The sequence below is a fragment of the Euprymna scolopes genome, chromosome 14 (assembly GCF_053919585.1).
Source record: "Euprymna scolopes isolate OS-2025 chromosome 14, ASM5391958v1, whole genome shotgun sequence".
NCBI classification, from domain to species: Eukaryota; Metazoa; Mollusca; class Cephalopoda; order Sepiida; family Sepiolidae; genus Euprymna; species Euprymna scolopes.
Window position 1 is genome coordinate 130,528,674 of NC_136495.1, and position 24,811 is coordinate 130,553,484.

Sequence of the window (24,811 nt, forward strand, 5' to 3'; positions counted from 1 at the left end):
GAGAGAGAACAATTCTCAACCTATATATTCCACACATTTTTGGGCACAGATTTGGAAATTTGTATATAGGGTAGGCAGACATATAGAAATATATCTAGCATAATCTATCTATTATAACTACAAAAGTTAGAATGTGTGTGTGAGAGAGAGAGAGAACAATTCTAAACCTATATATTCAACAAATTTTTTATCTACAGATTTGAAACTTTGTATATAGGGTATTCAGACATATGGAAATATATCTGGCATAATCTATCTATTTTATCTATAAAAGTGAGAATGCGTGTGTGTGAGATAGCGAGAGAGAGAGAGAGAAAAAGAGAGAGATAAAAATTCTCAACCTATACATTCAACAAATTTTTTATCCACAGATTTGAACATTTGTATATAGGGTGTTCAGACATATAGAAATATATCTAGCATAATATATCTATTATATGTATAAAAGTGAGAATGTGTGTGTGTGTGAGAGAGAGGACAATTGTCAACCTATGTATACAACAAATTTTTTATCTACAGATTTCAAAATTTGTATATTGGACATTCAGACATATTTTAATATATCTGGCATAATCTGTCTATTATATCTATAAAAGTGAGAATGTGTGTGATAGAGAGAGAGAGAACAATTCTCAACCTATATACTCAACAAATTTTTTATCTACAGATTTGAAAATTTGTATATAGGGTATTCAGACATATGGAAATATATCTAGCATAATCTATTATATCTATAAAAGTGAGAATGTGTGTGTGTGTGTTAGAGAGAGAGAGAGAGAGAGAGAACAATTCTCAACCCATATACTCAACAAATTCTTTATCTACAGATTTTAAAATTTGTATATAGAGTATTCATACAAATAGAAATATATCTAGGATAATCTTTCTATTATATCTATAAAAGTGAGAATGTGTGTGTGTGTGAGCGAGAGAGAGAGAAAGAGAGAGAGAGAACAGTTCTCAACCTATACATTCAACAAATTTTTATATATAGGGTATTCAGAAATATCGAAATATATCTAGCATAATCTATTATATCTTTAAAAGTTAGAATGTGTGTGTGTGAGAGATAGAGAGAACAATTCTCAACCTATGCACTCTACAAATTTTTTATCTACAAATTAGAAAATTTGTATATAGGGTATTCACACATATGGAAATATATCTAGCATAATCTATCTATTATATCTATAAAAGTTAGAATGTGTGTGTGAGGTAGCCAGAGAGAGAGAGAGAGAGTACGAACAATTTTCAACCTATATATTCAACAAATATTTGATCTACAGATTAGAAAATTTGTATATAGGGTATTCAGACATATGGAAATATATCTAGCATAATCTATCTATTATATCTCTAAAATTGAGAATGTGTGTGTGAGAGAGAGAGAACAATTTTCAACCTATATACTCAACAAATTTTTTTATCTACAGATTTGAAAATTTGTATATAGGGTATTCAGACATATGGAAATATATCTAGAATAATCTATCTATTATATCTATAAAAGTGAGAATGCGTGTGTGTGTGAGAGAGAGCGACACAGAACAATTCTCAACCTATATATTCAACAAATTTTTTATGTACAGATCTGAAATATCACATTTGTATAGAAGTAGAAATCTTGATACCTACTCTGATACCTAATAAAAGAAAGGACACTCTTTAGGGCGGATTTTGATTATAACAAGTCACTAATTAGAAATTATAATAAACATTCTAATAATTTAAGAATTTTACCAAAATAAAATTGCATGGTAATCACCCAATTTCTGCCACAAAATTTTGATTGGCAGAACTCATAAACATAAAATATATATTTTCTAATTTCATCTTTTTTTTTTCTTTTTACATAATCTGGTTTGATGTTTTCCCAAATATTCAAATCACTATATTTTGCTGCTTAATATCAAATACAGCAACTGAGTTATTTTTATGCATCAAACAATTACATTTTCTCATTCATCCAAACTAATCACTGAACATCAATTTCATATTTTCTTCACTAAAATATTACTGTGCTTGATGTCATCAAGTGGAGCGGATCATTTTTTTTTCATTTGTTCACACATTTTTCCAATTTATATATATTTTAAAGATTCTTAGCCTATGTCATTGCATACCAATCTGTTTATTAAAAGTTAAGGTTCACTGTAAACACATATGTTACACCAAAATAAAAACGCTTCAGATAATGTCTTGATATTCAATTCAGTTTCTCACATGACATCTTATGAAGTTAGTAGAAATGTTACAGACTTTTGAATCTCAAACACTTTCAATACTGTGCACTGATATTTTCTTTTTTGCAATATAAGCACATTCATGATTTTTTTTACAAACGTTAAAAACTTTCACATTGTGTAGCAATATACTGAAACAATTATAAAAATATTTGTTTTTATTTTGAATGATGCAGGGCATCTGAAGAGAGATTTTTCTAACAAAATGAAAGTATAATTTTTAGCAATAGGTATCTAGGAAAAGGCCACTACATATGTTATAAGTTCCAAATTTCCACAACCTGGCAAATACTGGTACATGCTAGCAAATTTAGATTTGCAATTACAAAATATGATTCTAATTTTTTCCTTTGCTCTTTATTCTAACACTACACTAAGTTTACTGTGTTATTTCGCTACAGTTGATATTGTGTAGAACAATAAGAAAATCATAGTGAACAATGCATTCAACAAAATTTCACACACATTTCTAGATACCTATATCTAATAAGTTCAAAAGAAAGGACACACTTAGGGAGGTATTTTGGTGGTCAAGTCACTAAAAAGAGATTAGCTGGTTTCCCGGCATAGCCCAGGATATAATAAAGATTGACTGAAATACATGTTCTAGCTGGTTTCTAGGCGTTGCCAGGGATGTAATATAGACACATTATGTTGTATATTACCTGTTCTCTTCTCCCTAAGGTAAAACAATTTCATATACATGCTGTAAATTACCTATGCTAGGGATAAAACATGAACAATATCAGTCCTAGGGTAGATAAAACAAATAATACATAGAGATGAAAGATTCCTCTCCCCTAAGAATCAAACATATGTTCAATATCTGCTTTTGTTTTTTCATTGTTTATACGGTCCCGAGCAACGCCGGGTAGCCCTGCTAGTCTATATATATAAAAGGCAAAAATCGGTGTGTATGTATGTATGTATGTATGTATGTATGTATGTTTGTTTGTAACGCTAAAACTTTTGAAAGACGGAACCAGAGTTGACAAATTTGGTATCATATTGCACCTTGATCACCCGGATGACAAATATCGAAATTTCACGTCAAACGGACCAGTAGAAAGGGGTCAACTGATCGTTTTTCTCCTAGGGGGGCCCCAAAAAAAACCTGTCATTTTAACGTTATTCAATACGTGTCACGTGACGTGACGTCAGCTCAAACTTTTGACAGACACAACCAAAGTTGACAAATTATGTATCATATTGAACCTTGATCACCCGCATGACAAATATCGAAATTCCACACCAAACGGACCATTAAAAGGGGGTGAACTGATCATTTCTCTCCTAGGGGGGCCCCCCAAAAAACCTGTCATTTTAATGTTAATATTACATAATCCAAAAACGCTTAGTCATGTCACGTGACGTGACGTCAACATCCAGTAATGGCGAACAAATGTAAACAAACACTTTGTTTTACCGATACTTTTGTAATTTCTCTTCTGCTTTGTTCTAGAGATTATTAAACTCCATGACAATGTCTCCAACGTATTTAACTGGTTAAAAATAGTATTTATACAAGAGTTTTAACGAAAAATATCAGGAAAAAATGTACAGGAATAAAAAAAAATTCAGCTTTCAAAATATTCGTCGATAAAAAAACCGATCTTTATATTTACGCTAGCCATTTTGTATATTACCACGTGACCTGCTATCTCTTAAACTGGAGGGGGGGGGATCCACTTGAATCCAACAAAACCAGTAATTTTTTTTTTCTATTATATATACATCATTTTCTATAAAATTAAGTGTAGACTTTATAATTAAAACAAAAAATGTTATTCATACTAAAAAAAAAAAACGCTTAGTCATGTCACGTGACGTGACGTCAACATCCACTAATGGCGAACAATTGTACCTATTTACTATGCCTCCCCACGGGACAGAGTTAGACACCAGGGTCGTTTTTTAACGTGGAGAAAAGGTACAAAAATAAAAATTGTCTCAGTCGTGGAGGATTTCTCCTCCACCGAAAGAGAACAAGAAATAGAAGTGCAGCATCTGAAGAACAGATACTACACTTTGATCTTGACCAAAAGGCCAAGAATGCGAACAATTGTAAATAACAACTTTTTTCACAAAACCAACACCGTCTTTCTTTTTTTTTCTCTCTCTTTCTCTCTCTCACCCACTTACTCTTCCCTCTCTCTCACCCTCTTTCTCTTGACGTCACACCACTGTTAAACTGTGGGGGGGGGAACACATTCCCAGGCATTATCTCCTATAGATGCACATTTTATTAGAAATTCAGCTTTCAAAATATTAGACGATAATAAAAATATAAAACCAACACCCTCTTTCTCTTTTCTCTCTCTCTCACCAACTTACTCTTCTCTCTCTCTCACCCTCTTTCTCTTGACCTCCTACTACTGTTAAACTGTGTGTGTGTGTGTGGGGGGAAGAGACAGCTTGAAAACCAACAAAAACAGTGCACAGTTTCCCAAGCATTTGGGGTGGGAAGGGGGGGAAGAAGCCGAGCGCACAGTTTCGTGTGAGAGAGAGAGAACAATTCTCAACCTATATACTCAACAAATTTTTTATCTACAGATTTGAAAGTTTGTATATAGGGTATTCAGACATATGGAAATATATCTAGCATAATCTATCTATTATATCTATAAAAGTGAAAATGTGTGTGTGTGTGAGGTAGCCAGAGAGAGAGAGAGAGAGAGAGAGAGAGAGAGAGACAACAATTCTCAACCTATATATTCAATACATTTTTTATCTACAGATTTGAAAATTTGTATATAGGGTATTCAGACATATGGAAATATATCTAGCATAATCTATCTATTATATCTATAAAAGTGAAAATGTGTGTGTGTGTGTGTGTGTGTGTGTGTGTGTGTGTGTGTGTGCGCGTAAGAGAGAGAGAGAACAATTCTCAACCTATATACTCAACGTATTTTTATCTACGGATTTTAAACTTTGTATATAGGGTATTCAGACATATAGAAATATATCTAGCATAATCTATACATTATATCTATAAAAGTGAGAATGTGAGTGTGTGAGAGAGAGAGAACAATTCTCAACCTATATATTCAACAAATTTTTTACCTACAGATTTGAAAATTTGTATATTGGGTATTCAGACATATGGAAATATATCTAGCATAATCGATCTATTATATCTATAAAAGTCAGAATGTTTGCGTGTGGTTGTGTGTGTAAGGTTGCGAGAGAGAGAGAGAGAACAATTCTCAACCTATCTATTCAATAAATTTGTTATCTACAGATTTGACCATTTGTATATAGGGTATTCAGACATATGGAAATATATCCAGCATAATCTATCTATTATATCCATAAAAGTGAGAATGTGTGCGTGAGAGAGAGAGAGAGAGAGAGAGAGAGAGTAAGTACAATTCTCACCCTATATATTCAACAAATTTTTTATCTACCGATTAGAAAATTTGTATATAGGGTATTCAGACATATGGAAATATATCTAGCATAATCTATCTATTATATCTAGAAAAGTGAGAATGTGTGTGAAAGAGAGAGAGAGAAGAGAGAGAGAGAGAACAATTCTCAACCTATATATTCAACTAATTTTTATGTACAGATCTGAAAATTTGTATACAGTGTATTCAGACATATGGAAATATATCTAGCATAATCTATTATATCTATAAAAGGTAGAATGTGTGTGTGTGTGTGTGAGTGAGTGAGTGAGTGAGTGAGAGAGAGAGAGAGAGAGAGAGAACAATTCTCAACCTATATACTCAACAAATTTTGTATCTACAGATTTGATAATTTGTATATAGGGTATTCAGACATAAGGAAATATATCTAGCATAATCTATCTATTATATCTATAAAAGTGAGAATGTGTGTGAAAGAGAGAGAGAGAGAACAATTCTCAACCTATATATTCAACAAATTCTATCTTTACAGATTTGAAAATTTGTATATAGGGTATTCAGACATTTGGAAATATATCTAGCATAATCTATTATATCTATAAAAGTGAGAATGTGTGTGTGAGAGAGAGAGAAAGAACAATTCTCAAACAATTCTCAACCTATATACTCAACAAATTTTTTATCTACAGATTTGAAAGTTTGTATATAGGGTATTCAGACATATGGAAATATATCTAGCATAATCTATCTATTATATCTATAAAAGTGAAAATGTGTGTGTGTGTGAGGTAGCCAGAGAGAGAGAGAGAGAGAGAGAGAGAGAGAGAGACAACAATTCTCAACCTATATATTCAATACATTTTTTATCTACAGATTTGAAAATTTGTATATAGGGTATTCAGACATATGGAAATATATCTAGCATAATCTATCTATTATATCTATAAAAGTGAAAATGTGTGTGTGTGTGTGTGTGTGTGTGTGTGTGTGTGTGCGTAAGAGAGAGAGAGAACAATTCTCAACCTATATACTCAACGTATTTTTATCTACGGATTTTAAACTTTGTATATAGGGTATTCAGACATATAGAAATATATCTAGCATAATCTATACATTATATCTATAAAAGTGAGAATGTGAGTGTGTGAGAGAGAGAGAACAATTCTCAACCTATATATTCAACAAATTTTTTACCTACAGATTTGAAAATTTGTATATTGGGTATTCAGACATATGAAAATATATCTAGCATAATCGATCTATTATATCTATAAAAGTCAGAATGTTTGCGTGTGGTTGTGTGTGTAAGGTTGCGAGAGAGAGAGAGAGAACAATTCTCAACCTATCTATTCAATAAATTTGTTATCTACAGATTTGACCATTTGTATATAGGGTATTCAGACATATGGAAATATATCCAGCATAATCTATCTATTATATCCATAAAAGTGAGAATGTGTGCGTGAGAGAGAGAGAGAGAGAGAGAGAGAGTAAGTACAATTCTCACCCTATATATTCAACAAATTTTTTATCTACCGATTAGAAAATTTGTATATAGGGTATTCAGACATATGGAAATATATCTAGCATAATCTATCTATTATATCTAGAAAAGTGAGAATGTGTGTGAAAGAGAGAGAGAGAAGAGAGAGAGAGAGAACAATTCTCAACCTATATATTCAACTAATTTTTATGTACAGATCTGAAAATTTGTATACAGGGTATTCAGACATATGGAAATATATCTAGCATAATCTATTATATCTATAAAAGGTAGAATGTGTGTGTGTGTGTGAGTGAGTGAGTGAGTGAGTGAGTGAGTGAGAGAGAGAGAGAGAGAGAGAACAATTCTCAACCTATATACTCAACAAATTTTGTATCTACAGATTTGATAATTTGTATATAGGGTATTCAGACATAAGGAAATATATCTAGCATAATCTATCTATTATATCTATAAAAGTGAGAATGTGTGTGAAAGAGAGAGAGAGAGAACAATTCTCAACCTATATATTCAACAAATTCTATCTTTACAGATTTGAAAATTTGTATATAGGGTATTCAGACATTTGGAAATATATCTAGCATAATCTATTATATCTATAAAAGTGAGAATGTGTGTGTGAGAGAGAGAGAAAGAACAATTCTCAAACAATTCTCAACCTATATACTCAACAAATTTTTTATCTACAGATTTGAAAGTTTGTATATAGGGTATTCAGACATATGGAAATATATCTAGCATAATCTATCTATTATATCTATAAAAGTGAAAATGTGTGTGTGTGTGAGGTAGCCAGAGAGAGAGAGAGAGAGAGAGAGAGAGAGAGAGAGAGAGAGAGAGAGAGAGAGACAACAATTCTCAACCTATATATTCAATACATTTTTTATCTACAGATTTGAAAATTTGTATATAGGGTATTCAGACATATGGAAATATATCTAGCATAATCTATCTATTATATCTATAAAAGTGAAAATGTGTGTGTGTGTGTGTGTGTGTGTGTGTGCGTAAGAGAGAGAGAGAACAATTCTCAACCTATATACTCAACGTATTTTTATCTACGGATTTTAAACTTTGTATATAGGGTATTCAGACATATAGAAATATATCTAGCATAATCTATACATTATATCTATAAAAGTGAGAATGTGAGTGTGTGAGAGAGAGAGAACAATTCTCAACCTATATATTCAACAAATTTTTTACCTACAGATTTGAAAATTTGTATATTGGGTATTCAGACATATGGAAATATATCTAGCATAATCGATCTATTATATCTATAAAAGTCAGAATGTTTGCGTGTGGTTGTGTGTGTAAGGTTGCGAGAGAGAGAGAGAGAACAATTCTCAACCTATCTATTCAATAAATTTGTTATCTACAGATTTGACCATTTGTATATAGGGTATTCAGACATATGGAAATATATCCAGCATAATCTATCTATTATATCCATAAAAGTGAGAATGTGTGCGTGAGAGAGAGAGAGAGAGAGAGAGAGTAAGTACAATTCTCACCCTATATATTCAACAAATTTTTTATCCACCGATTAGAAAATTTGTATATAGGGTATTCAGACATATGGAAATATATCTAGCATAATCTATCTATTATATCTAGAAAAGTGAGAATGTGTGTGAAAGAGAGAGAGAGAAGAGAGAGAGAGAGAACAATTCTCAACCTATATATTCAACTAATTTTTATGTACAGATCTGAAAATTTGTATACAGGGTATTCAGACATATGGAAATATATCTAGCATAATCTATTATATCTATAAAAGGTAGAATGTGTGTGTGTGTGTGTGTGAGTGAGTGAGTGAGTGAGTGAGTGAGTGAGTGAGAGAGAGAGAGAGAGAGAGAACAATTCTCAACCTATATACTCAACAAATTTTGTATCTACAGATTTGATAATTTGTATATAGGGTATTCAGACATAAGGAAATATATCTAGCATAATCTATCTATTATATCTATAAAAGTGAGAATGTGTGTGAAAGAGAGAGAGAGAGAACAATTCTCAACCTATATATTCAACAAATTCTATCTTTACAGATTTGAAAATTTGTATATAGGGTATTCAGACATTTGGAAATATATCTAGCATAATCTATTATATCTATAAAAGTGAGAATGTGTGTGTGAGAGAGAGAGAAAGAACAATTCTCAACCTATATACTCAACAAATTTTTTATCTACAGATTTAAAAATTTGTATATAGGGTATTCAGACATATAGAAATATATCTAGCATAACCTATCTATTATATCTATAAAATGACCATGTGTGTGTGTGTGAGAGAGAGAGAGAGAGTCAGAGAGAGAGAGAGAACAATTTTCAGCTTGTGTGTGTGTGAGAAAGAGAGAGAGAGAAAGAGAGGAAGGAAAATTCTCACCCTATATATTCAACAAATTTTTTATCTTCATATTAGAAAATTTGGATATAGGGTATTCAGACGTATGGAAATATATCTAGCATAATCTATCTATTATATCTATAAAAGTGAGAATGTGTGTGTGAGAGAGAGAGAAAGAGAGAGAGAGAGAACAATTCTCAACCTATATATTCAACTAATTTTTTATCTACAGATTTGAAAATGTGTATATTGGGTATTCAGACATATGTAAATATATCTGGCATAATCTATGTATTATATCTATAAAAGTGTGAATGTGAGTGATGGAAAGAGCAAAAAATTCTCAACCTATATAACCTATAAAAGTGAGAATATGTGTGAGAGAGAGAGAACAATTCTCAACCTATATATTCCACACATTTTTGGGCACAGATTTGGAAATTTGTATATAGGGTAGGCAGACATATAGAAATATATCTAGCATAATCTATCTATTATATCTATAAAAGTGAGAACTTGTGTGTGTGTGTGTGTGTGAGAGAGAGAGAGAACAATTCTTAACCTACATACTCAACAAATTTTTTACCTACAGTTTAGAAAATTTGTATATAGGGTATTCAGACATATGGAAATATATCTAGCATAATCTATCTATTATAACTACAAAAGTTAGAATGTGTGTGTGAGAGAGAGAGAGAACAATTCTAAACCTATATATTCAACAAATTTTTTATCTACAGATTTGAAACTTTGTATATAGGGTATTCAGACATATGGAAATATATCTAGCATAATCTATCTATTTTATCTATAAAAGTGAGAATGCGTGTGTGTGAGATAGCGAGAGAGAGAGAGAGAAAAAGAGAGAGATAAAAATTCTCAACCTATACATTCAACAAATTTTTTATCCACAGATTTGAACATTTGTATATAGGGTGTTCAGACATATAGAAATATATCTAGCATAATCTATCTATTATATGTATAAAAGTGAGAATGTGTGTGTGTGTGTGAGAGAGAGGACAATTGTCAACCTATTTATACAACAAATTTTTTATCTACAGATTTCAAAATTTGTATATTGGGCATTCAGACATATTTTAATATATCTGGCATAATCTGTCTATTATATCTATAAAAGTGAGAATGTGTGTGATAGAGAGAGAGAGAACAATTCTCAACCTATATACTCAACAAATTTTTTATCTACAGATTTGAAAATTTGTATATAGGGTATTCAGACATATGGAAATATATCTAGCATAATCTATTATATCTATAAAAGTGAGAATGTGTGTGTGTGTGAGAGAGAGAGAGAGAGAGAGAGAGAACAATTCTCAACCCATATACTCAACAAATTCTTTATCTACAGATTTTAAAATGTGTATATAGAGTATTCATACAAATAGAAATATATCTAGGATAATCTTTCTATTATATCTATAAAAGTGAGAATGTGTGTGTGTGTGAGCGAGAGAGAGAGAGAGAGAGAGAGAGAACAGTTCTCAACCGATACATTCAACAAATTTTTATATATAGGGTATTCAGAAATATCGAAATATATCTAGCATAATCTATTATATCTTTAAAAGTTAGAATGTGTGTGTGTGAGAGATAGAGAGAACAATTCTCAACCTATGCACTCTACAAATTTTTGATCTACAAATTAGAAAATTTGTATATAGGGTATTCACACATATGGAAATATATCTAGCATAATCTATCTATTATATCTATAAAAGTTAGAATGTGTGTGTGAGGTAGCCAGAGAGAGAGAGAGAGAGAGAGTACGAACAATTTTCAACCTGTATATTCAACAAATATTTGATCTACAGATTAGAAAATTTGTATATAGGGTATTCAGACATATGGAAATATATCTAGCATAATCTATCTATTATATCTCTAAAATTGAGAATGTGTGTGTGAGAGAGAGAGAACAATTTTCAACCTATATACTCAACAAATTTTTTTATCTACAGATTTGAAAATTTGTATATAGGGTATTCAGACATATGGAAATATATCTAGAGTAATCTATCTATTATATCTATAAAAGTGAGAATGCGTGTGTGTGTGAGAGAGAGCGACACAGAACAATTCTCAACCTATATATTCAACAAATTTTTTATGTACAGATCTGAAATATCACATTTGTATAGAAGTAGAAATCTTGAAACCTACTCTGATACCTAATAAAAGAAAGGACACTCTTTAGGGCGGATTTTGATTATAACAAGTCACTAATTAGAAATTATAATAAACATTCTAATAATTTAAGAATTTTACCAAAATAAAATTGCATGGTAATCACCCAATTTCTGCCACAAAATTTTGATTGGCAGAACTCATAAACATAAAATATATATTTTCTAATTTCATCTTTTTTTTTTCTTTTTACATAATCTGGTTTGATGTTTTCCCAAATATTCAAATCACTATATTTTGCTGCTTAATATCAAATACAGCAACTGAGTTATTTTTATGCATCAAACAATTACATTTTCTCATTCATCCAAACTAATCACTGAACATCAATTTCATATTTTCTTCACTAAAATATTACTGTGCTTGATGTCATCAAGTGGAGCGGATCATTTTTTTTTCATTTGTTCACACATTTTTCCAATTTATATATATTTTAAAGATTCTTAGCCTATGTCATTGCATACCAATCTGTTTATTAAAAGTTAAGGTTCACTGTAAACACATATGTTACACCAAAATAAAAACGCTTCAGATAATGTCTTGATATTCAATTCAGTTTCTCACATGACATCTTATGAAGTTAGTAGAAATGTTACAGACTTTTGAATCTCAAACACTTTCAATACTGTGCACTGATATTTTCTTTTTTGCAATATAAGCACATTCATGATTTTTTTTACAAACGTTAAAAACTTTCACATTGTGTAGCAATATACTGAAACAATTATAAAAATATTTGTTTTTATTTTGAATGATGCAGGGCATCTGAAGAGAGATTTTTCTAACAAAATGAAAGTATAATTTTTAGCAATAGGTATCTAGGAAAAGGCCACTACATATGTTATAAGTTCCAAATTTCCACAACCTGGCAAATACTGGTACATGCTAGCAAATTTAGATTTGCAATTACAAAATATGATTCTAATTTTTTCCTTTGCTCTTTATTCTAACACTACACTAAGTTTACTGTGTTATTTCGCTACAGTTGATATTGTGTAGAACAATAAGAAAATCATAGTGAACAATGCATTCAACAAAATTTCACACACATTTCTAGATACCTATATCTAATAAGTTCAAAAGAAAGGACACACTTAGGGAGGTATTTTGGTGGTCAAGTCACTAAAAAGAGATTAGCTGGTTTCCCGGCATAGCCCAGGATATAATAAAGATTGACTGAAATACATGTTCTAGCTGGTTTCTAGGCGTTGCCAGGGATGTAATATAGACACATTATGTTGTATATTACCTGTTCTCTTCTCCCTAAGGTAAAACAATTTCATATACATGCTGTAAATTACCTATGCCAGGGATAAAACATGAACAATATCAGTCCTAGGGTAGATAAAACAAATAATACATAGAGATGAAAGATTCCTCTCCCCTAAGAATCAAACATATGTTCAATATCTGCTTTTGTTTTTTCATTGTTTATACGGTCCCGAGCAACGCCGGGTAGCCCTGCTAGTCTAATTAAAAACATAAAAAATAAAGAATAAATAGAAAAGTATAAAAATTAATTAACCTTTATGTAGTTGCTTGCTCATCCATGATTGAGTATATTAAGAAATTCGGTTTAATGATCTTTACACACACACACATACACACACACACACATATATATATATATATATATATATATATATATATATATATATATATATATGTGTGTAATGAATAAATGACAAAAGTCTATATTCCAAAGTTCACGATGTTGACCATCCTAAAATTTATTCCTTTAATTCAGTTGACATTTACAATTCTTGACAGTATCTGTTTCGTAGCACAAAATCAACCATTTAATTATTATATCAATCAGAAAATGTATTTTGCTCTTAACTCATCAGAAGAAATAGCAATGATTAATCCATTAAAAGGAGATAAAGCGCGTTTTGACATGATTAAAATCCAAAAAATTGGAAGTGACACTGTAAATACCTTTTAATATGTTTTCATTACGCGATTTGGAATATTTATATATGTATATATATATGTATATATATATATATATATATATATATATATATATATATATATATATATATATATATAACGTAATTTTTTCATTTTCTTTCTTTGAAGATTGTAATGTTAGGTATGGGCCAGTCAAAACAGCTGCCAACATTCCCCTGCTTTTTATTGAAACCAACCGAGAGCTCTTTTTAGTATCCTCGCTGTTCCTTTAAGTGCAATTGTCTGGAGCTCTTTTGCACTTGGTTCACCAGAAATATTAGTTAGGTAGAACTTCAGGTTCTTCTTCATAAGCACTGTAGCACCTACAATAACTGGTATGATTGATATCTCCTTAATATTCCAGTTTTTTTTTTAAATATTATACATGAGACCTTTATATTTGGTCTGTTTATGCGTATGCCTATACCTGTGTGTGATGCAAACAATGTTCTTGAGAAAAAATTGATAAGAGTGTTCAGTTATTAGGTTAAGAACCCATTCTTTGTATTTAATAAGCAGCTTTCTTACATAAGAAATGGTGTTTGATTGTTTCTAGTTCCTTTGCTGCGGAAGCCACGTGTTCATGTCTATAGAGTCGATTTATCGTGTACATTAGATAGATGTCGTTCGTGGGAGATAAATTGCCAGTTCATCGCCATAAATACATTGACAGAATCTAATATATATATATATATATATATATATGTGTGTGTGTGTGTGTGTGTCTGTCTGTCTGTGTGTGTGTGTGTGTGTGTGTGTGTGTGTGAGAGAGAGAGAGAGGGAGAGAGAGAAAATAAAATAAATATAGGTATATATGAATTCAGTTATCAGTTCAATAAGGAAAAAAACACCAACATGAAAGGGGATACTATATATAAAAGCATTTATAGCCAATCTTTCCATTGATGTTTTTCCTTACTGAACTGGCAAATAAATTCATATATATATTTTTTTCTATAACTTTCTTTATGTTTCGCCCCCGCATGTTCAGCTTCTTATATTTTGATAGGTCTCGATATAAAAATCCTTTAGCGTAAGGGATTAAGATGCTTGACTGAAATACATAAGGTCCGGGGTTCGAATCCTAACAACAGTCAAGCTACGCTGAAGAGGGATGGGACCCCGAAACACGTGTATACGTAGATTACTGTTTTTAAAAATAATAAGTAAATACAAAATATGTCCAAATAAAAAATGGGCGACTTTCTAAGAAAACACCGGATCCCGAGGCGGAGACGTTAACATTAATATCGTTTTAAAAATCAACAAAAGAAACTACGTAAACAGATAAACGATAAAAACTAAGCAGTAAATTGTCTATGACATCATAGCGTAAGGGATTAAGGTGCTGGACTGAAATACATAAGGTCCGGGGTTCGAATTCTAACAGCAGTCAAGCTACGCTGAAGAGGGGTGGGACCCCGAAACACGCATGTACGTAGATTACTGTTTTAAAAAATAATATATATATATATATATATAACTACTTCATTTACTCACATAAAATTAATATACGAAAGTATTAATTTATGCGTAAGCTTTAAGTATTTACTTCAAAAGTGCTCAATACGTATGTAGAGCTAGTTAGTAAGTTATATGTGTGTGTACATGCGGGCAATGTGAGTTTTATTTAGATTATCATATATTTAGATTAGGTTTCATTTTCTGTGAAATATAGAGAGCTAAATTGTGCAAAGTTTACAATAATTACTAAACAACGTTTTCAAATTTTAGGGAATAAAATTTGGTGCAATTTTGAAAATTAATCGAATTTGCTTTTCCTTTTTATATTTTCTAAAAAAAAAAAAAGCAATTTTAATTCTAGTCAATTTTCTCTAATTCAAATCATGATTTGATTTGGGAATATTTCTGACACTCTCATAAAATTGCGTCTACCCAAATTTCTTTTAGTTTCACATTTCATTGCCATAATCTTTAATGAAATATAATATTGAGTATTACACACTGACATGAAAAAAATTGTCGTCCTAGAAAAGACAACATGATTCTATTTCCGTTTGATGAAAACCGGTTTTCTTTTCTTGTCTCAGGCCATCTACTAGTTGGCCAGTTGTGTAGAAATCTCAAGAGCAATAGGAGTCTTCCATGATGTCTGAAAGTAACACAATGTTCAACGAGCGAGATCGGAGATGCGCCACTGTGAAACTTATGCACTATACCGATCCAAGTTATGACAACAAGGCCATTGCCAGCACTCGCAATGCAAATCTGGACGGCTAAACGCTTGAGGGCATAGTTCAACGAAGTTTCCGGTCAATGTTAAGGTCTTTGGTGTGGTTTCTAATGAGAGCCTCATCATGCCACGTCATATCTTCGAAGTTGGCTTGAAAGTAAACACCAAATTTTACCTGGATCTGCTGAAGAGTGTGGTGATCCTCTGGTGCAATCAGGTGGCCGCTGGAAGACCCTGGGTGTGGCAGCAGGACTTGGCGCCGGCCAAAGAGACCCAGGCCTGGCTTCAGAAGGAATGCTATCACTTTGTACCCTTTTTTTTCACTGCGCCCCTCCTCTCCAGACCTGAACCTGCTCGACTACTTCGTTTGGTCATACGGCAAGAACATCACCAACATGACCTCCTACAACACCAAACTCAGTCTGATCGCTGCCATTCGTCAAGTAATCAATGAGCTCCCGCTGACGCTCCTGGAAAAGGCATGTTCCCAGTTCCGGACCCATATCGAGGCGCATCTCTAATATCGCTCGTTGAACATTGTGTCACTTTCAGACATGATCAAAGACTCCTATACCTCTTTGCATGTGTTCACAATTGGCAAACTAGTAGATGGTCTGCAGCAAAAAAGAAAACCAGTTTTCATCAAACGAAAATGGAATCATGTCGTCTTTTCTAAGGCGACAGTTTTATTGTTCCACCCTACATACAATCATATGTAGTTTAGAGAATATATCTTATGCTTACAACTAATACTAGTTTCGTACCTTTTATTTAATAAGTTTGAACATGAAATAATTTTGCTTTTTTGATTTCATATAATGATTGTTTCTATTATTGCAAAGCTTTGTATACACTTACTAAATTTTTACATGTTCCCCGTTAATGTCACGTTATACTAACCTATAATGTCACTTCATGGACTCTTATCGAAACTATTAAAACTCCTAACAGCTGAATCGCTATGACGAATCCAGAAGCAGTATCTACACACTTGTTGTTTTATTACTTTTCGGCCTTTCAAGCCACAACAGTTATGTTTCTTAATTAAGTTTGAATTATGTTTCCTGATTTTATTAAGTTTACCTGTTTAGTAGCAGGTGTTGGTCAAAAATATGGAAAAGGAAATGTAAAAGCTTTATTAAATGCATTCTGTTTTAAAAGTGTTTATATTATAATTCTTCTACATGAAAATCACCATTTATCAAGACCCAGAAGATACTCGAGGTCAAGTTGCCCGTTCGACAATACTGTGATGATTCATAAAGGTGGAAACTGGACAGAATTTGATTGCTTAAAACTTATTTACATTAGACTTGAAAACGAATATTTTATTACATTTCTTTACTTTGTTCGCTTGTGTTTCGTTTATTTGTTTATTGTTTCAATTTTCCCTATTTTTCTCCCCTATTTTAACTTAAATTTCTACAACGAAACGTAAATTTTAATCAACGCATTTCGATTAATTGGTCGTCTAGCTTCAAATCAGCCATGATAAATTTAGTTTAACTTTTAAGACAGCATATATATATATATATATATATATATATATATATATATATATGACCCGAAACACCAGTGTACGTAGATTACTGTTTTTAAAAAATAATAAATAAATACGTCCAAATAAAAAGAGGGCGACTTTCTAAGAAAACACCGGATCTCCAAGGTGGAGACGATAACCTAAATATCGTTTAAAATGTCAACAACAAAACTATATATATATATATATATATATATATATATATATATATATATATATATATATATATATATATTCCTATAAATTCGGGTTTCTTTTGTGTGTATTGATATTCATATTAAAAACCCTCTTTTCTATTTATTTAAAAAGAAAATACAATTTTCTTATATATCGGTTGTGGAATTGCAGTCACTAGCAGAAGATCTAGCTAATTTACATATTCTTTTAAACATTCATTTTAATTCATTCCCTATTAGTTTTTTCGGTTTTCTTATGGGATGATCATCTAGAGTTAAGTATTACGTGTAATTATATTCATGCAGATATTCTACATGATTTATACTTGCATAATATTTGCGTAAAGAGTTTACATCAAACACAAAATTGTTTCCATATATATTTTTGTTGCATCTATAAAAGTGAAAGTGTCTGTCTGTCTATCTGTGTGTCTGTATAATTTCCCTACGTAATAACTTTGTCAATTTTTAGTCTACAGATTCGAAATTTGATATACAGGGTACTAAGATTTGGGAAAATCTATGTGATCGGGTTTCGGCCACAAATTTGGCTGTTAAGGGGTCAAAGTTCAACGATTTGACCTTTTAGAACTCTACCAAACCCCTCCGACAATTTGGGGTCTAAACACTTGAAGTTTTAGATATAGATTCCTTGGAAGTGTATCTAACTCAATAACTCGATTTGAGCTCAAAAAATAAATGTTAAGGGAACATAATAAGGGTCAAAGTTAAAAAATTGACCTTTTTTTTTTTTTTTTTTGCTAAGCATACACCTCCAAACACCCGGGCAACGTCGGGATGAAATGCTAGCATATTTATATAAAAGAAATATGGTTCGTCTTTGGAATATGTATATATAATTTTATAAATAAATAATTAAATATATGTATATATATATTGCGTGGATTTAGACAGCATATTTTCATTCAGGCATGCATTGTTAAAAACATCAGAAAGTTTCTATTTAGTGACACTTTTTTATGTTTTCAAATTTTCGTAATGGCATATGTTTAATGTATATACAAAAAAGATAATAAGAAAAATTGAACAAATAAAATAAACTATTACCAAACAGAAGCTTTCTTTTGTTTTAACAATGTGTGCCTTAATATATATATATATATATATATATATATATATATAAATATATATATATATATATTGTTATATATTGTTATATATAAGGTAATAAATATGTATTGGAAATATCATAGCTATAAAATTCCTTTAAGAGATAAAAGTTAAGCCATTTCTAGTGAATGAGAAAAAAAAAACGGTAAACTCGCACACATGCATAATTTCAATTCTCCTGTTCGTTGAATACTCTCATAGGCATTGATTATAGCAAAACGCTTACATGGCTTCGTAAATATCTAAATCCACTTCCATTTAAACGTTAACTTCCGGTGGTTGAGCAGAAGAACGCTAGATCGCAAAACATGTTGGCTTGGTTTGAACTTCAATTGCTGCACTGATGTTTGCGTAAGCATGAAACACTAGGGTCTACATGTATGAAGTTTTATTACATTTTATTGAAAAACATAAGCATACTTTTTATTTGTTTTATATAAGCATTTATATATTGCTACACATTTATGAGCATGTTTTGGTCATCCAGTTATAAGTAACTAGAGGCCTGTTCAAGACATATTACATATACAAATGTAGAGTCCGTAATGTAAATTGGAAAAATTGGAAAAAAAGATTGCTGCACATTTAAATCAGGAGGTTAATCATATTATATTTCATTTTTTCCTTTTTTAGTTATTTAAATTCCATTGTGTTATTTTATTTTTAAATATCATGTGACTAACTAGATGATTTAAATGCGCGGAAAAATTTTTCCCAATTTTTTTAAATTTCCATTACGGATTCCACTTTTGTATGAGTAATATCGCCTGGCAACGTCTCTAGTTGCTTGTAACAGGCTGATCGAAACATGCTCATTAAAGCCTAGCGATATGTAAATGCTTACGTAAAACTAAAAAATTGTACATCTTGCCCTGTTAAGCGTTCTTTTTTTTAAATCTCGTTAAAAATTCATTGTTTGCTTAACTTCTGAAAAATATTGAACTGGAATAATTATATATATTCGCAAGTTAAAGGAAAAGGCAACTACACCAGTCCTGCGCGGGATATCTCTCCTGGAGGCACGTGAGCCAGGGTTTCTGCGTTCGCCGATGACATCACCATGTTCGTGTTTTGCCCCACGGACATCCAAGAGATGACCGAGGCGCTCGCTCGCTACGAAGAAGTTACAAGGGCCGTCTTCAATCGAATCAAGTCGATGGGTCTGCGGTTGGGTGCCTGGATCGGAGTAAATTCGCTTCCTGAAATCTTGAGTTGGACCGACAGCCCAGTCCGGATTCTCGGTGTGTATGGTTTGGACCGCGTCCCCAGCTGAAGAAAAACAGGTTGGAAGTAGAGACCAAGGTCGAATCGTCTGTTGAGACTTGAATTTGAAGGAAACTTTCCTTGAAGGGTCGGGCGGAGGCGTGTGCCACATACGTCTTCCTGCTCATCCTTTATCATCTGTCTGTACGCCGAACCAGCTTACAGAAGCACCTCGATTAACTCTTGTGGAACGAGGATCAGCATTATGTTTGCAGAGAGGTCTGTGTTCAAAGTCCGAGCGAGGGAGGCTTGGGACTGCCCGGTCTCCTGTGTCACAAACACGCAAAGAGGTTGGCCTTCCTGAGCCGTGCGCTATACGAGGACGTTCCCAGGGCTACTGCGGTTTGGAGCGCATTTCCAAATCTCATATCTGACCCCTCGGTCTCCGCCGGGCTTCGACCGAGGAGGGAACAAAAATTCTATGCCGAATGCCAATCCGCACTTCGAGCGTTGCCGGGACCAGTGTCCTCGAACAATCTAGGAACAGGCTTTATCGAGATTTAGTGGGGCGTACCGCAAAGGATCCTCTTGTGAACTGGATGGGGATGTAGTTAGAGGAGGTCCGCTCCCAGTTGAGTTGGGCGCCGGGACGGGATTTTCTTACCAACTCTGAATTTTACATTACCTGGCGATTTGTCGGAAACGCACTCCCCTCTTTGACGAACTAAGCATGTACAAAGATGAGACTCGGTTCTATTGTTTGCGCTGCGACGAAGGCAAGGTCGAAAGAGTTAGCCATGCATTTTTTCGCTGCAGCCGATTTCAGACCTTCTTAGGGTAGAGAATGAGGTACTGTGGTAAATGTTGCAGTCAAGAGTAAGTTTCCAAAGTTTTTCATAATAACTTTAGTCACAAAGACCCTGTGCCCTCCCCTACCCAACTTTTCATTCGGCCTTGCGCCTAAGTTTGTTTACGATTGTGATTTTTTGCTTTTATGTTTTGAATTTACTCATAATCTAATTGAAATTTTTTTTCATGAGAAAATAAACTACATTCAATGGAATGATTATATATATATATATATATATATATATATATAGAGAGAGAGAGAGAGAGAGAGAGAGAGAGAGAGAAGGAGAGAGAGAGAGGGAGAGAAGGGTGAGGGATTATCAATCAAGTTTTCATAGGAGGAAACATAACAAAACCATACATCATATCATACCTATAGAGCTTATCATAATTGCAATACTCAGAGCACAGTACCATTAAATATATTTTACTGAAACGTTGCTCATGTTTATAACAAACTCGCTCTCCTCTCTCTCTCTCTCTCTCTCTCGCTCTCTCTCTCTTTCTCTCTCTCTCTCTCTCTCTCTCTCTCTCTATATATATATATATATATATATATATATATATATATACAATTTAAAATAGGCGAACAGACCTAGAGGCTCAATGTTTCTTATCCGGGCTTTCTCAAGAGAAATGTTAAATGACCAGAGATTCTTATGTTTATATGCTATATATACTAATAGGGAGAGTCTTTATGTAAATTAAACATCTATATCAAAAACACTTGTAAACGTTTTTTTTTAATTTTTTAATTTTTTATTTCCATACTTTGTGGACCAGGCGCGAACGCAGTCCCATATCAAATCAAATTTACTGAGAGTTTGAATGCACAACGCGATTGTGGGTGATGACTTTATAATTTTGAGAGTACCGTTATCTTGTTCTGTATTCCAACTTTCCACGTGCAGTTTTTTCAAGTATCATAAATTAGGATTTGTTCAACTGGGTTCGCTGTCAAAAAAAACCAAAAAAACAACTCAATTATGTGTCAACTTTCCAATAATTTTCATCATTTTCGTAAAAAAAAATATTTATGAAATCATTACAGAATTAGGTCGGAAGTTCAATTTTCTAATTTCATGGAATTGGCCAGCATTTGGGGACTTTTTTTTTCTTTCGCTTATTGCCATAAAATGACGTGAATGGCAATTACTGTTCAGCTCTACAAATTATCTTCTTGGCCTGACATTAAATTAAATGTAATATTGGATTTTAGAATATTTTTTACTCGGGGCGTTTTTGTTTTGGTTTTTTTTTTTTTTTTTTTTTGGAGGAATATCAAAACATCACAGATCTTAAATAACTGATACATGTACACGGATGGTTTGCAATATTTGGGAATCAGATATACATACTCACATAAACACATACATATGATGGATGTATGCTTGTTAGATGACCATAACTATCGCTGAATGGTTCACAAATAATGGAAATCAAAAGACACTAAGTTTAAAGAGTCAACAACTTTTCATCGTATGGTCACGGTTCATTTAGGCCCCGGAGAGCATTTAAGGATAAGGGTTAATGGGTACCGTAATGATGGAAATTTGATAAGTAAATTTATTTTCGATTTGGCATAATGAAAGTGTATGCATGTTTCTTTCTTTTCTCTTTCTCTGTCTTTCTTACTTCTTTTTTTTTTTCTTATTACTCTCTTTTTCTCTCTTTCTCTCTTTAAAAAAGAATTGCTTTAAATTGTTGAAGCCGGGAACACTGCACAAGACGGTCGCGTGCCAGCGACGCTCATTGCAGTTTGAGCCGTCCGCGACGGACGCAGGTCTACAACCACCGAATAAAATAAGGCTTGCCGCATTAATAAACCTTGTGCTCGTGGGGGGGGGGGCGTTAACGAAAAGTATTATTATTATTATTGAAAAACATGAGGACTTACGTAACTTTTGTCAATCAGATGATTTAAACCAAGACTGGCAGTTGTTTATAAAACTCCAGCAAGTCAAAGTCAATTAAAGAACATAGGTGCTCAAAGGGAAAACATGTCTAATTGTCATTATCAGCAAAATTGATAACCACAATAACATTCGACTTGTTTGAAAATCATACGTTTCTTTCTCTCTCTCTCACACACACACACACACACACACTCTCTCTCTCTCTTTCTTTCTTTCTTCCGTTCTTTCCTTTTTATCACCCTCTTTCTCTCTCTTTTAAAGAGAGAAGAATTGTCTCCGGTTTGGCGAACGCCAATCCGCCCATGACCTCACCGTCGACCTCTCATCAAAGACTATAAACGCAAATAACGTTACTTATAATCTCTCACTGAGCACACCGTATACGATAGTCGCGTGCCAACGACTCTCATAGCAGTTTGCGCCAGCCGCGACAGACGTGAGTCTACAATCACCGAATTTAAAATATCCCTTAAATGTAAAATAAATAATTCTATATTTTATATATTTTTAAAATGCCTTTATTCACTGCTTTGTACAAGCGTTCAATTTCATCAAGTGTTCGATTTCAGCAAGCAGGCCCTGTCATCTACGACGATAAAATGCTGCCCGTTATGACGCCGACCAAAAAAACCAGAGACGAGACTCATCAGCAGATGTAGATGGCGTCAACTCTAGCAATTCATCTTTGATATTTCTATCGTCCATGTACCTATCATTTGATCGTATCTAATACCAGAGATCTGGTTGCCAGGATAAAACAATAGGTTTAAGAAAAACTCTCGCCGGGTTCACGACCTATAGCGTTACAAGAGGACGGCTCATCGAAAACCTGTTCATGTTCGACTTCACAATAAGCATGTCATAGTCAGATGGGAAGCAGCTCTGTGGAATTGTGTCTCACAGACGAACAGTTCTAAGAAAAAAGTGTGTTTATGGAATTTTTGCACAGTTAGAGAGAGAAATTGCTAATAGTCGCTATAGCTAGTCGGGTGCTTGCCACAAATGACTTACAAGTATTATAAATCGAGTGCTACCACAACAAATATCTTTTACAACACGAAAAAATAAAACCCGGAAGTAAGTTTTATAAAACAACAATATGTGGGAATCAAGTTCTCAACACAAACACAAACGGGTGACCTTAAAGCAAACACGATTATCGCCCTTTAATTCTGGCAATATCATTCTTTGCCACCTTCACTTCCGGTTTGTATCATTCTTTCTCTTTTCCCTTGACCTCTCAACTATGGCAGATGTGACGATAAACGCTCTCCGGTTTGGCGAACGCTAGTCCGCTTAGGACCTCCCCGCCGACCTCTACTCAAAGACTATAAACGCAAATAACGTTACTTATAATCTCTCACTGAATTCTTACTATTATCTATTTTGTATCTACTGTAAATAAATTTATTTGGTGATGGTTTTTGGTTTCGTGTCTCCAATTCAAGGCCTTTCTTTATTCTCCCACTTTTTTTTATTTTTGAAATCGCAACTTTATAATATATATGAATCGATAAAAAAATTGACTCTATAATATTATCTGCAAAATCTGCAAAAATTAATCATATTTAAGTTTATCTTACGACCGGGCTACGCATGGTATCCCTGCTAACTTAGATAAATACTTTTGCAGTTTTAACAAAAGAGCTACAACAATATCAGGGCATTTCTATTTACCCTGAACATCCACAGAATTCCAATATCAATGTATTACGTATGAAGGAGTTCAATATGGATTTTCCACAGGTCTCGCAAGTAATGTTTAATCATATTACTAATTGTTATTAGCTGTCTTTCGGGGTTGACCGTTGGTCAGTGGTTAATAACACAGACTGACGACTTGAGAGTACCAAATTCGAATCTAGTTCGTTCCACTTAAGATGTAGCGACCGTCACGTAGTCCCTCCCTAAGTACCTTATGTCTTTTTAGAAATAATTCTGAGTAGAAAAATATCAAGGGGACCAATGCAAACAATAGAATCTTCGGATTCATACGATATGATAATTATAACTGACTTTGATTAAACAAACGTATAACAAAGGGAAGTAGTTATTTGAGAACGAATCTTTTTTTAATCGCATGCAAACACATATGCAATATATTCTTGACAAGTGAAACGACACTCCTAATTATCGGATAACAGCAATATTAATTTATTTTAAGT

General features: G+C 32.8%; 1 protein-coding gene and 1 pseudogene across 2 annotated transcripts in view; one reads left to right on the top strand and one right to left on the bottom strand.

Moving 5' to 3' along the window:
- LOC145293268 (neuropeptide FF receptor 2-like) overlaps positions 1-24,811 on the top strand; it is a 203,898-nt gene that overhangs the window by 141,492 nt on the left and 37,595 nt on the right. The window lies entirely within an intron of this gene.
- Positions 4,169-4,302, bottom strand: LOC145293526 (U2 spliceosomal RNA; annotated as a pseudogene).